This window comes from Hipposideros armiger, unplaced genomic scaffold (assembly GCF_001890085.2).
Source record: "Hipposideros armiger isolate ML-2016 unplaced genomic scaffold, ASM189008v1 scaffold_89, whole genome shotgun sequence".
NCBI lineage: Eukaryota > Metazoa > Chordata > Mammalia > Chiroptera > Hipposideridae > Hipposideros > Hipposideros armiger.
In genome coordinates, this window is record NW_017731439.1 from 2,427,892 (window position 1) to 2,441,184 (window position 13,293).

The following is a 13,293-nucleotide window of genomic DNA, read 5'->3' on the forward strand; positions in this document are numbered from 1 at the left end:
GTTTGAGCTTTTTATGCCCACCCCAAGGGAACAAAGTTATTCTCCTAGGAACTTCCAGAAATTTTATTGTTTTGCTTTTCACATTTAGGTCTGTGATCTACTTACCTGGTTGTGTAAGTCCTCCAACTTTTTCTCCTTCAGGATATCTTTGGCTATTTTTGGTCTTCTGCATTTCCATCTCCATTTTAGAACTAGCATCAATTTCCACAAAAAGCTTAATGAGAATTATAATTGGAATTGTATGGACTATAGATCATTTAGAGATAATTTATATCTTAATATACAAGATTGCACAATTAAGTTCACAAACTCATCCTAGAAAAAATGCCTCACACCTTATTGCTGAATATCACTATGGTCACCTTCAAAGTACTCCCGTTGGGAATCAATACACCAACACCAGCGCATAGTCCACCCTTCAAAGCAACTTTGGAACTCTTTTTCTGGAATGGCCATCAGAGCTGTCGTTGTATTACCCTTGATGTCCTGAATGTCATCACAGTGTCTTCCATTCAATATTTCCTTTATCTTCGGGAAAAGGAAGAAGTCATTGGGGGCAAGATCAGGTGAGTAGGGAGGGTGTTCCAATACAGTTATTTGTTTACTGGCTAAAAACTCCCTCACAGACAGTGCTTTGTGAGCTGGTGCATTGTCATGATGCAAGAGCCATGAATTGTTGGCAAAAAGTTCAGGTTGTATGGGCTGGCCGAGTGGCTCAGTTGGTTAAGAGCTCGCTCAAGAGTTTGAGCTCTGCGCAACAGTGGTTCGATTCCCAGCCCGAGCTGAGCAGCTGCTGAGCTGCCAACAGGTGGCAGGATGGCCCAGCTTAAAAAACAAAAACAGTTTGGGTTGTTTAACTTTTTCATGCAGCCTTTTCAGCACTTCCAAATAGTAAGCTTGGTTAACTGTGTGTCCAGTTGGTACAAATTCATAATGAATAATCCCTCTGATATCAAAAAAGGTTAGCAGCATCGTTGCAGCAAGTGCGCAAATGTAATTGTCAGAGTTAAGACAAATGTATGTTTATATTTGTCTTACAAAACAGCTATCTGATAGATATGTGTCCAGAATAAATATCTTTATTTATCTCACCATCTCATCACTCAGTAATAAAAAAAGCAAACAACTTAATTTAAAAATGGAAAATGTTTTGAACAGACATTTCAAAGAAAATACACGAATGGCCCCCAGAGCCTGGAGTCCCAGCCAGTTCCTAGCCTAGTCTTTCAGTTGCCCACCTCTTCTTCCCTTTCAATATGACAGATGCCGCTGTGTCCTTTGCCAAGGACTTCCTGGCAGGTGGGGTGGCCGCGGCCATCTCCAAGGTGGCAGTAGCACCCATCGAATGGGTCAAACTGCTGCTACAAGTGCAGCATGCCAGCAAGGAAATCACCACAGATAAGCAACACAAGGGCATTATAGACTGTGTGGTTTGTATCCCCAGGGAGCAGGGAGTCTTGTCCTTCTGGCGTGGTAACCTGGCCAGTGTCATCAGATATTTCCCCACCAAGGCTCTCAACTCTGCCTTCAAAGATAAATACAAGCAGATCTTCCTGGATGGTGTGGACAAGAGAACCCAGTTCTGGCGCTACTTTGCAGAGAATCTGGCATCAGGTGGTGCTGCTGGGGCCACCTCCTTGTGTTTTGTGTATCCTCTTGATTTTGCCCGTACCCGTCTAGCAGCTGATGTGGGCAAAGCTGGAGCTGAAAGGGAATTCAAATGCCTCGGTGACTGCCTGGTTAAGATCTACATATCTGATGGGATTAAGGGCCTGTACCAAGGCTTTAATGTGTCTGTGCAGGACATAATCATCTACCGAGCTGCCTACTTCGGTATCTATGACACTGCAAAGGGCATGCTTCCAGATCCCAAGAATACTCACATCTTCGTTAGCTGGATGATTGCACAGTCTGTCATGGCGGTGGCTGGGTTGACTTCCTAGCCGTTTGACACTGTGCGCCGCCGCATGATGATGCACTCAGGGCGCAAAGGAACTGATATCATGTCCACAGGCATGCTGGACTGCTGGAGGAAGATTGCTCGTGATGAAGGAGGCAAAGCTTTTTTCAAGGGTGCATGGTCCAATGTTCTCAGAGGCATGGGTGGTGCTTTTGTGCTTGTCTTGTATGATGAAATCAAGAAGTTCACATAAGTTATTTCCTAGTCTTTTCCCCTCATCTGAACAGGCATGTTGTATTATGTAACATATCTTGAGAGCATTCTTGACAGACGGTTGGCTTTCTATTTATCAATGGTATCTATTTTACTGGTTGAAAATGGGAAGCAATAATAGTCATCTGACCAGTTTTCTCCTAAAGCCATTTCCATGATGATCATGGGACTCAATTATATTTTTTATTTCAGTCACTCCTAATAAATACTAAATTTGAAGAAATAAAAAATATCTGAACTATAAAAAAAGAAAATACATCAATGGAAGTAAGCACATGAAAAGATACTCAACATTATTAGGCATTAGAAAATGTGAATTAAAACCACAATGAGATACTGCCACACACTATTTGAAAGGCTAAAATTAAAAAATAAAAATGACAAAAGCAAGTTCTTATGAGGATGTGCAGGAACTGGGACTCTCATGCATTGCTGGTGGGAACGCAAAAATAGTACAACCAGTTTGTTTTCATTCATTTTAATAAAATGATACAAGATGTTGTTTTGTATAATAATAATAATTTTAATAAAATTAGTATTAATTTTATTTACCCACACATTTACAATATCTGTCACTCCTCATTACTTCTCATTTTTCTGTATTGCTTTCTGGGATTGTTTTTTTTCTACTTGACTGACTCTCTGTAGTACTTTAATAGCAAGGCTGCTGGTGACAAATTCCCTGTTTTTGGTTGTCTGGATATATATTTATTTTGCTTCCACTTTTACAGAATATTTTATCTGCACATATAAATCTGGGCTCACAGGTTTTTTTTCATACTTCAAATAATTAATTCCACTGTCTTCTGGCATCCATTGCTTCTGTTAACAAGTCAGTCATACATTTCATTGTTTACGTGGGTTTCTTGGCCCCAGACTTTTGAGCTTTTTTTTTTTTTTTTTTTTATGAAACACATGTTTTTTAGAATTAGTTTCAGCTGCTCAGCTCAGGCCAGGAATCGAACTGCTGTTGCTCAGAGCTCAAACTCTTGAGCGAGCTCTTAACCAACTGAGCCACTCAGCCGGCCCTAGCTTTTGAGCTTTTTGCTTTACAGTTTTTCCTTAAAAATAAATGTTTGGAAGAATGAATTGGCATTTAAAAATAGGTCCTTTTAGTGTCTGCTCCTTTGACTCCACTCATATTCTTAATACAGAATGATTCACATTAAGATGGTAGAGTTAAGATAGTTACTCTTCTCAGCCCCAGTCTGAATTACTTTCAAATTTGTTCCAAAAGGTGGTTTTGAGATTGTAGGTTTTACTCTGATCATTGTTCGTGTGTCTCTAGAAGTTCCATGAAATAGGTACTTTAACCTGAAAAGTGATGGCTATTAGATTCCCATTTGTGTCCAATTCTCAGACCCAGAGATGTTCCCGCCTTGAATATCTGAAAAGCTTTCTGAGGTGTCATTCCTTTTATAGGGAAAAATACCATGATTTAATTAATCTGTGCTCTTGGGTTTGTGTCTGTGTGGTGGATGTTTTGTTGTGTTGTTACAGGTTGATGAAAAGCCCAGAACTTTGATGACAGAGAGTCTGGTTATAAAGAATTTTTTACGAAAAATAGTCATGGTGCACCCTAAGGTAAGCTGTTCTTTTGCATGGTAATGATTCTCTTGTTAAGTCATAGATTTTCAAGAAAACTTTACTCTGTAAAAACATGGAAGGATGTGGTTGGTTCTCTTTCTTTTAATGACCATAATTACAACTTTTATTGAATTGATTTTGTTTCTATGTCCCTAAGGCAGTCTTGATGTTGGTCATGTGACATAGTTGAGAGCCCTCGATATAGAGAGAGGTTTCTTTTGGGTTCTTATTTTCACTTCTTTACTGTTTTATTGTATCACTTTGGGTACTTCTTTTCCTTCCTCTTGTTTCTTTTTTCTGTTAAACCTGGATAATAAACCTTGCTGATTATCTTCTTTTATAAAATGACAGTAAAAGCAAATAAGGAAATTTTGATAAAGTATTTTGAACTTTGGAGAGCAAAAATTTTTTTATTATCTGTAGTTAAATATGTCTATAAATATGCACACAGTGAAGTATGCTATATAACTTCTCCTTTTTTTCACCTCTTAGCTTCCTACTTTTTCTGTTGTCAGCAGGGTTCAGTGCTTAATGTTTGTCAGTCACTACAATATGTGCTCTTCACACACTCATTCAGCCTTCATAACACACCTCATGAAGTGGGTTTTATCATCATCATCATCATCCTCCCCCATTTTTATAGCTGAGGAAACGATGGTACAGAGGTTAAATAACTCACAGAGCGGGGATTTGAAAACAGACTGGCTCTAGAGTCCCTTACTACCCATTATGCTATATATTAGAAAGAAATACACAGGTTGAAGGTAGGAAATAATTACAACAGTGAAGTAAATTGGAGGGAGGACATAAAAGTCAGATGGGGTCAGGGGAAGAAAAAAGCATGGACTGTTCCATGTATGAAAACAATGGCAAGAATAGAGAGAACATTGATAGTTTTTTTAAGAAGGGAGAGAACAGATACATTGGGAGGACAGCAGAGATACATTGGGAGAACACCTTCTTCAGACTAAAACAGAAGGATTTCCTGATAATTTATGACTACTTGGAATTGTAGTGTAGGACTCAGTATATTTAAGATAGAGAATTTGAATACAGATAGATGTTAATTATGTTTCGGGATAGTGCAAGTGAAAAAAAGTGATATAAAAAGGTGATTTAAGAATCGAGCATGGAGGTTTTTAATCTCTGCCCTGGTTCATGTTAAACTCACATGCCATTTATTTTGCAGATTAGATTTAATTTCAATGTAAAGGTGAATGGAATCCTCTCTGCGGAAATCTTTGAGTAAGTCTTTAAATCCATGGCTTAAGTTTATGCCATGGCTCTACAGCTTTTCTCAGTCATTGTTGTGCTATTTCCAGTGGGTTTATAGTTTGATTTATTGACCCAAAGTCACTTGGAAACTAATATTCTGAGACCCACACATTTTCTTATTCTACATTAGCTTTTACTGAGTAAATAGATTCATCTAAACCTTTCATGTCGTTCCCTTTCACTAGAGTGGGTGAACTTAAAAATTGCCATTTCCCTGTGGTTAATTGGTTATTGAATTCCAGTAATCTCTGGAGGTGATAGTAGTCATATACAAAAATTTGTATCAGGCAGAAATTGGTTTTAGAATGTTTGAGATATGGCTTAGCTTTTCTTTGCTTTGCAGGGCAGTGAATGAACCCACTTTGAACCTGTCGAATGGAGTTGCACTTGTCGTAAACTCTCAGCGTTATGTGAGGTGAAGGGGTAAAAGCACTGTTGTCTCTCTCCATGTTTTACTCTCCTATTATGAGTATGAATGTGGGTAGAAATTGAAAATGGTCTCACCTGTCATTTCTTAGTGCCAGATGTCAGATTCTCTGTAAGAAAAGTGAAAGTAAAACTTTTAAGCTGTTTGTATTGAAAACTATTATTATTCCTGGCTCCTTGAATATATTCTGATTGACTTGGGGTGTGTTACTTGTCCTCTCCATACTTTATTTCCTTCTGATGAAACAAAACATACCCTGATAATTCCAATCTCATTTAGACATGAAAAGAGAGGACTGAGTTTAAAAGGTTACTCAAACTCTTGGCTAGAGAGATACTATGAATACAAAGGAATTCTTTGTGTATTATTGTTTATGCTTCACCATTTTGCATCAGTTTGGAAATCATCTCTCTCTCTCTATCTCCCTCTCTTCAGACTAAAAAAAAAATAAACAAAAAAAATCCATATATAATATAGAATAGACAGAGCCCTCTGCCTTGCCTTTCTGTGCTTACCGACTACCACAGAATCCAAAGCGAACATGAATTATAGCAAGAAAAAACCTAGCTTATGTTTAAGTCCAACTAATTTATTTATTTATTTTTTTAAAAAGATTTTATTGGGGAATTGGGGGAGGGGAACAGCGTTGGGAAATCGGGGAAGGGGAACAGCAGACAAGTTGCTGTCCTTTTGTTCTTCAGCCTAGTTGTGGAGGACTTTGCTTCACTGGCCCATGTTGGTATTATCATTGCGCTCTTCCCGGGTGAGGCAGATCGGTCGCCGGTTACTGGACCGCCAATCACTGCAGCTCTTGGCAGCTCACGCCGGCCGCCGGCCACTCACAGTATCTTACGGCAGCCCACTGCAACCTCACTGCAGCCTACACTGTCGCTGGTGACTCACAGCAGCCCAGCTCCAGATTGAGCTGTTGTTCACCATCTTAGCTGTTAGAGGGCACAGCGTTACTGGCCCTCATGTGGGATCCGAACCAGGGCCCTGCTGCTCAGAGCTGGCGTCCCAAGCCAGCTCTTAACCAACGTGCCACTCGGCTGGCCCTAATTTATTCTTTATTCAATAGTTTCTGCGTTCATTTATATGCTCTGAATCCGCACTGGTAGGCATAGGATCTTAAGGCTTGAAGAGACTGCCCATGGTTTTTTAGTCTGTTATCTTCTTACTCTTGCTCAAAATGACACCTGAGATTAGAATATTTTTTTTCTTTAATATGTGCAGGAAACAAAAACCCCACCCCATATCTTTCTTTAGTAATCTTCTACATTCTTTTTTTTATTTTATTTATTTTATTTTTTTATTGGGGAATTGGGGGGATGGGAACAGTGCTGGGGAGTTGGGGGAAGGGGAACAGACAAGTTGCTGTCGTTTTGTTCTTCAATCTAGNCTGCTACCTGTTGGCAGCTCAGCGGTTGCTCAGCTTGGGCTGGACTCGAACCGCTGTTGCTCAGAGCTCAAACTCTTGAGCGAGTTCTTAACCAACTGAGCCACTCAGCTGGCCCTTTGAGCTTCTTTTTAAAAAATGTTTTACTCATACCTTAATAATCTTCATATTGTTTCTATAACAAGGAAGAATATGCTCAATATGTGTATGTAAATTCATAAGACAATGTTCGGTGGGTTCATTTACCCATGAATATCTGCTTAGCTTCCTAAGCACTTTAATTTTGCTTAGTTTTACAAAACCCCTTGGAGACAGGGAGCAGTTGATTTTTCTAAATGAAAAAGATGTGGAGTTTCGGGCTTGCCTGAGGCAGCCCAGGGAAAAAGGCTTGACAGTTGAGAGTAGAACCCTACAATGGAACCTTAGTTCTCAGATGCTACAGCTGGCCCTCCCCTGGAAAACAATACTGACCAAGCCTCTATTATTGCCATGGGGTTACAGAAATTAATCCTTCATTTTTATGTATTTTTGAGTCCACATGGAGAGCGTAACAGATCTGGGTGGAGTGAACACACAAGTGCCAGGAGAGAGAGGATGCAAAGCCTTTGACAAGATGATGCTGCTGTTGGCAACCTCTGTACAGTTTGTTTGTACTTTGGAGTTCTGGCATTAATTATTTAAACTAACTTCAATGAACCAGTGTATCTGGTTCTAAATTGTTTTTATTAGAGAAAAATGGAAAGGGTGCTGTAGAAACAGGGAGAGAGAAAATAAATCAAACCCAGCTTGGCTTGCTTAACAAAGCATGCTATTTGTGTGATGGCCCAGCATGTCCTATATGCAAAGTTGGGACCACTTATTCTGAATGCTCATCGTCTTATACAGCTCCCTAAAAGTTTGATCACTTATTAAGTGAGATTAAATTTTTGGAAGTCAAAAAGCTCTTATTTCCTTGTCACTTGAGTATGGTGGTATGACAAGGAAAGATGAAACAGTAGGATGTTCTACGTGAGTTTTGTTTAACTCGTTTTAGCCAGTTTTGTACACTCATCTCCACGTCTATGTCAGTGCTTCCCATGGGCATACTCATGGGTTACCATTCTTTCTTTAGTAGTGCTTTATATGAAATGGCAATCAGAGCCCAATGTAAGCAGTCCGATTTGGGAAAAAACAAATGAAATCTTTTATAAGAGTGTATACTCGGCACTACTTCCTGGATCCAAATTGTTTGTTGCAGTCGAACATAATTATTTCAAAGAGGTTCTTTTGTTGTTTTTCTTCCTTTTAATTTTTTTCTCTTTCCCCTGTTTGCTTTTGTTGTTAGCTGAAAGTCTTGCTATCAGCTGCTTCAAATAATGTGACTCTGGTGCTTGGGCCAGATCTACTTACCAGGAGTTGAGCCATGTCAGTGTCTTTTCTTACAGTGTCTCAGAGTTCACAGCAGGATGGAAGGTGCAATCCTTGTGTATCAGAGAGGGGTTTTGTTTCTGAGAAGTGGCTTCCATAGGGATTCAAAAAACGACTAACTTTGAGCAGAACACCACATTAGAATATGAATTGTTCATATAGAAATAAATAAAATCTACACCCAAAATTTGGAAACTTTTCAACAAAAAGTAAGATATAGTTTATAGTTTAATGTCATGAGATATTGGAGATTTTATACACATGCACACACACGTACATATATGAAAAGTTTCAAATAATTTAAAGTATGCTTTTGTTAGTTATGAATCCTTTTGGTTGACCATAGTGACTCTCAGGCCTACTACCTTTTCCAGGGCTTCTGTAAATGGAAGGTACCAGATGTAGCTTTGGCATTACAGTTAGCCTCAGTTTTTTCTAGGCTGCATGAATCTGTCTTCTACTCTTGGAAAGCATCTCTTGACTTGGGCAATTAAAATGCCCTAAACAGACTTGGGAGTATACCAAGACGACCAGTCAAAGGGGGAGGGTTATGGGTATGTATGTGTTGTGAAGAGAAAGATATTGCACGAATGCCTAAAGTAAGCTAAGCAGAGCTTTTAAAATGCAGAGAATAAAAAGAGGGGCAAGGGGCATGATCCTTTAAAAAAACCAATCTTATAATATTATTACAGATTTTGGAATCAGAGAAACCTGGGTTGGAAGTGGCCTTCCACTTGTAGTGATTCTAGATGCACTGTTTACTGCTCTGAGTTCCAAAGCCTTTGCTTCCATATCAGAAAACTGTTTATCATAATAGCTACATAAAGAGGATGAAGGCAAAAAAGATGATGGAGAAAAATAAAGAAGTAAAGTGAATCCAAAGAAGAATAAGGAAGAGATAAGGAGAAATAAAAATTGGAAGATGGAAGAGATGAGGTATACAACAGGTTGTGACAATTAGGGATACTATATGAAAAGCACTTGACCTGGCATGGAGCAGATACTTAAAAAATTGTCATTGCTGCTACTATTATTGTAATTATGTTTCTAAGTGTAGTCATAGGTTGGAACACATAATTTGACCTGACACATGACTACATGACTACAACTATGAGATATTTTGGAACTAAACCATTTAACTATTCTCACATTATTCTTGCAAGGCCAGAAATATTTAAATATTGATATTTAAAGAGATATTGCTTAGACTTCTTACCTACATTAAAAATTATTCCAAGTTTATGCCATAAATAAATAAATAAACAAATAAAACAAAAAATATAAGAATAAGAGGTATGTCATAGAAAGTCAAGGTCAAGGTACTCTTATATCTTTATCTTGTGTGTGTGTTTTCTAAATGTTTTTGTGAATTCTTTGACATAATGAAATCTTCTAGAGGTTGTTTCATCCTCTGATTTTTTTTGTTTTAATTGAGGTAACATTTTCATCTTCTGATTTTTGAAATTTCCTTTAAATAGAAAACCCTTTCCTTGTTAAGATTTCTATAAATCTAAGCATGGTATAATTAAGTTTTAAAAATCAAGTAACCAATTAGAAGGGAATTCAGCTTGTGTTTAAGAAAGAAACCAGTTTATGATTGAGTAAAAGACATTCGTGAGGAAGAAAACAATTAATAAAGTGACTGAAGTGCCCTAGGGAAAAATTAGCTTACAATGACTTCTTGTACAGCCAGTCAAAATAGGCGATTCATGCAGTGACAGGCTTTACAGGAAACACTAAAAAGCCCAGATGGCTCAAGTTTACATGTTTACAGAGGAGCTGGGAAAGGCCGTGAAACACTGCAAGTGCCACTCAGTTAACAAGAGTTTTAGTTCTGAGGACAAGAAAAAAAGTTGAAAAGGGGTGGGACAGGACAGGTGAAAAGGAAAAGAAGAGAAAGGAAAAGAGGGAAAATACGGTGAAATGATGAGTTTGAAATGGGAGAATATAAAGGAGTAACATGAACAGAGGAAAGAGAAAGAGGGAGGCAGGAAGATGAAAATGGAATATGGAAATAATGAAAAACAAGAGAAGACTTGTAAATAGGCTCAGGTTTTCTAGTAAGTAATGTCTCGGTTTTAATTCCTTTGTATTTTATTAGATACAAGTGGTTCACGGGGAAAAGGGAAAGGAAATATTTTAAGTAAGTTCAACTCTGCACCATTCCACTGGGTAAGGCAGAACCTGGTTTTCATGGCACATTGGTCTCTGTTCACTGTACAGCACCCACTTTTATGATGGAGTTGGAATAGCTTTGGGATTCATCTACGATGTGGTTTGCTATGGCTCTGTGACAAAACCATTAACAAATGCCACCAAAAAACTAAGGTGTTTATGAAGAGTGACATTAAATTGTTTACATAATGGTTTCTCTAGCCAATGGTTGGAGTAAAATTAATTCTCAAAGAATGAACTGAGCAACCATAAACTTTGAGGAGGTAGAAAAATAATTCTGGTGTTTACAAACCTAATAATAACATAAATCAGTTTAACCTTCTGACTTCAGAACAGGGTTTCGCAACAGTGGCACTGTTGAGATTTAGACTGAATAATTCTTTCTTGTGGGGGTTGTCTCTGTATTATAGGGTGTGCAGCATCACTCGCCTCTATCCACTAGATTCCAGTAGCAACCCCCCCTCCCTCAGTTGTGATAATCAAAAATGTTTTCAGATATTGCCAATGTTCTGAGTGGGCAAAATTGACCCCAGTGGAGAACCACTGCTTTAGAAGCATGGACTAGTATTTACTGGTTCACTGTATCAAGAAAAAAAAGTTGTCTATATTTAAATCAAGATACCGTAACTCTGTGCACCCTTGTGTAAGAGTTTTATAAAACACTTTCATAAGTGTTATTTCTTTCTTATTCATATGGAAGAAAATGAGGGAAGATGATATTATACCTTTTTTCCTGAGACACAGTAAAAGTGAGGTCCAAATCATATTGTGTCTTAGTTTGAGTTTCCCTAGAAGACCCTGGGTCAAGGATCTGAAAGCAAATAGTTTATTTGGGAGATAGTCCTAGGAAACCTCAGTCAGGGAAGCAAAAACATAAAGGAAGGCAACCAAAAAATTGCACAATTCACTGCTGTACTAAACTGAAGTTTAATTTTGCTGGGAAACTCTGAGGGCCAGTGGAAAACATGCGTTTCAAAGTTATCCCATCTGAAGGACAAGGAACTGGGTATTTATATACCAACTGATGCCAGTAATTGAGTAGGGGCTTAACCCAAGATGAGGATGTGGTAGACAGATTAATGCCACCCCTCACCCTAGATGTCCACATCCTAATCCCCGGAATCTGTGCGATGTTACTTTATGTGGAAAAACGGATTTTGCAGAGATGATTAAGTTCTGGACCTTGACATGGGGAGATTATTTTGGATTATCTCGGTGGGCCCAATGTAATTACAAGGGTCTTTATAAGAAGGAGGCAGGAGATTTAGAGTCAGAGAAGGAGATGTGACAATGGTGTCAGAGTCAGAGTGACACAATGTGAGAAAGAGTCAACTGTATATTACTGGCTTTGAAGATTAAAGGGGGCCATGGGCCAAGGAGTGTGGGAAATTTATAAAAAGCAAAGTAAGAACATGAATTCTTCCTTTGAGCTTCAAGAAAGGAATGGAGCCCTGTCAAATACTTGATTTTAGCCCAGCGAGACCCATTTCAGACTTCTGACCTCCAGAATTATATGATATTAAGTAGGCATTTGCTTTAGCCACTAAATTTGTGGTCATCTGTTACAGAAGCAGTAGAAAACTAACACAGATTTTGGTACAGAAGTGGGGTTCTGCTTAATAAATATGTAGAAATAGCTTTGAAGTTGAACAGCGTGCAGAGGATGGAGGAATTTTGAGTAGCATAATAGAGAAAGCTTAGATTGCCTTTTCAGACTTTTAGTAAAAATATGGATATTAATGATTCTATTAGTGAGGATTTAGAAGGAAGTGAGAAGCTAGGTAGAGAAAAATGTATATCATCTTAGAAAATACCTAAATCGGCAGAGATACCAATGTTAAAGTTTCAGGTGGTAATGAGCAACATGTTTTTGGAAACTGGAGGAAAGGAAACCCTTGTTGTATTGTAACAGAAAAGTTAGCTGAATTGTGAAGTTACGTTGAAAACAAAACTTACAAGTCATGAATTTGCAGATTTAGCTAAAGAGATTTCCAAGGAAAATGTGAAAGGTGTAACCTGGTCTCTTTTTGATGCTTTTAGTAAAACACAAGAGGAAGAAGACAGGTCAGAAGAAGAACTGTTAAGCAAAACTACGACTTGATGGTTTGGGAAATTCTTAGCCTATCTAGATTGCAACAAATGCTGCCATTGGGAGATTAACTGCCAAGAAAACATGCTCTGGATAGGAAGCCAAGTGTGCGGCTAACTAGACTTAGGTTAGTGTCTCAGAAGGGTGAAAAGTTCAAAGTATGCAGACACACCAAGGGCTCTTTTGAAGAGACTAGGCGTGTTACTCATGGATCACCTCAGCTACCTCAACTGAAGCCAGGAATTGAGGTGGGGTTATCCAGGAAAGATATATAGTAGAGCTGTTTGTCTGATGGAATGAATTTTAGTGACATACACAGGAGACCCACAAGATTCTTGAAAATTTTGTACCAGCAGAAACACTTCCAACTTGGAATAAAAGGTACAGAGACAGGTCAAAATGAAAGAAGGCTGTTGGACCACCACGGTTCTATAGGTAAGATAAAGGCTAGTAAAACAACTCAGCTGAAAACCTTTGTTACCTTTCATGAGAAAGGAAGAATGACTCAGAGGGCATAGCCACAAAGGATTAACCCTGGGCCTTCAAACAAAAAGCCTGGTTGGCTTTTAAAATGCCTTGACATCAGTGACTCATTTCTTTTTCCTTTTATTTTCTCCCTTTTTGAACATGGATGTGTATAACTGTTATCCTATGCCTGTTCCACCATTGTATGTTGGGAGCAGATAACTTGTTTTCTAGTTTCACAGATCAACAGATAGAGAGGAATTTTGTCCCAGGATGGCTCATACTCAGATCAACCTTAT

The 13,293-nt window shown here is 38.5% G+C and overlaps 1 long non-coding RNA gene and 1 pseudogene across 1 annotated transcript; both read left to right on the forward strand.

Moving 5' to 3' along the window:
- The first annotated feature begins 1,256 nt into the window (after positions 1-1,256).
- On the forward strand, positions 1,257-2,174 carry LOC109383831 (ADP/ATP translocase 2 pseudogene; annotated as a pseudogene).
- Positions 2,175-3,672: 1,498 nt separating this feature from the next.
- LOC109383832 (uncharacterized) lies at positions 3,673-5,857 on the forward strand. Its single transcript, XR_002124299.1, has 3 exons — positions 3,673-3,757; positions 4,950-5,005; positions 5,379-5,857. It is a non-coding gene; the product is annotated as an uncharacterized LOC109383832 (long non-coding RNA).
- The last annotated feature ends 7,436 nt before the right edge of the window (positions 5,858-13,293 follow it).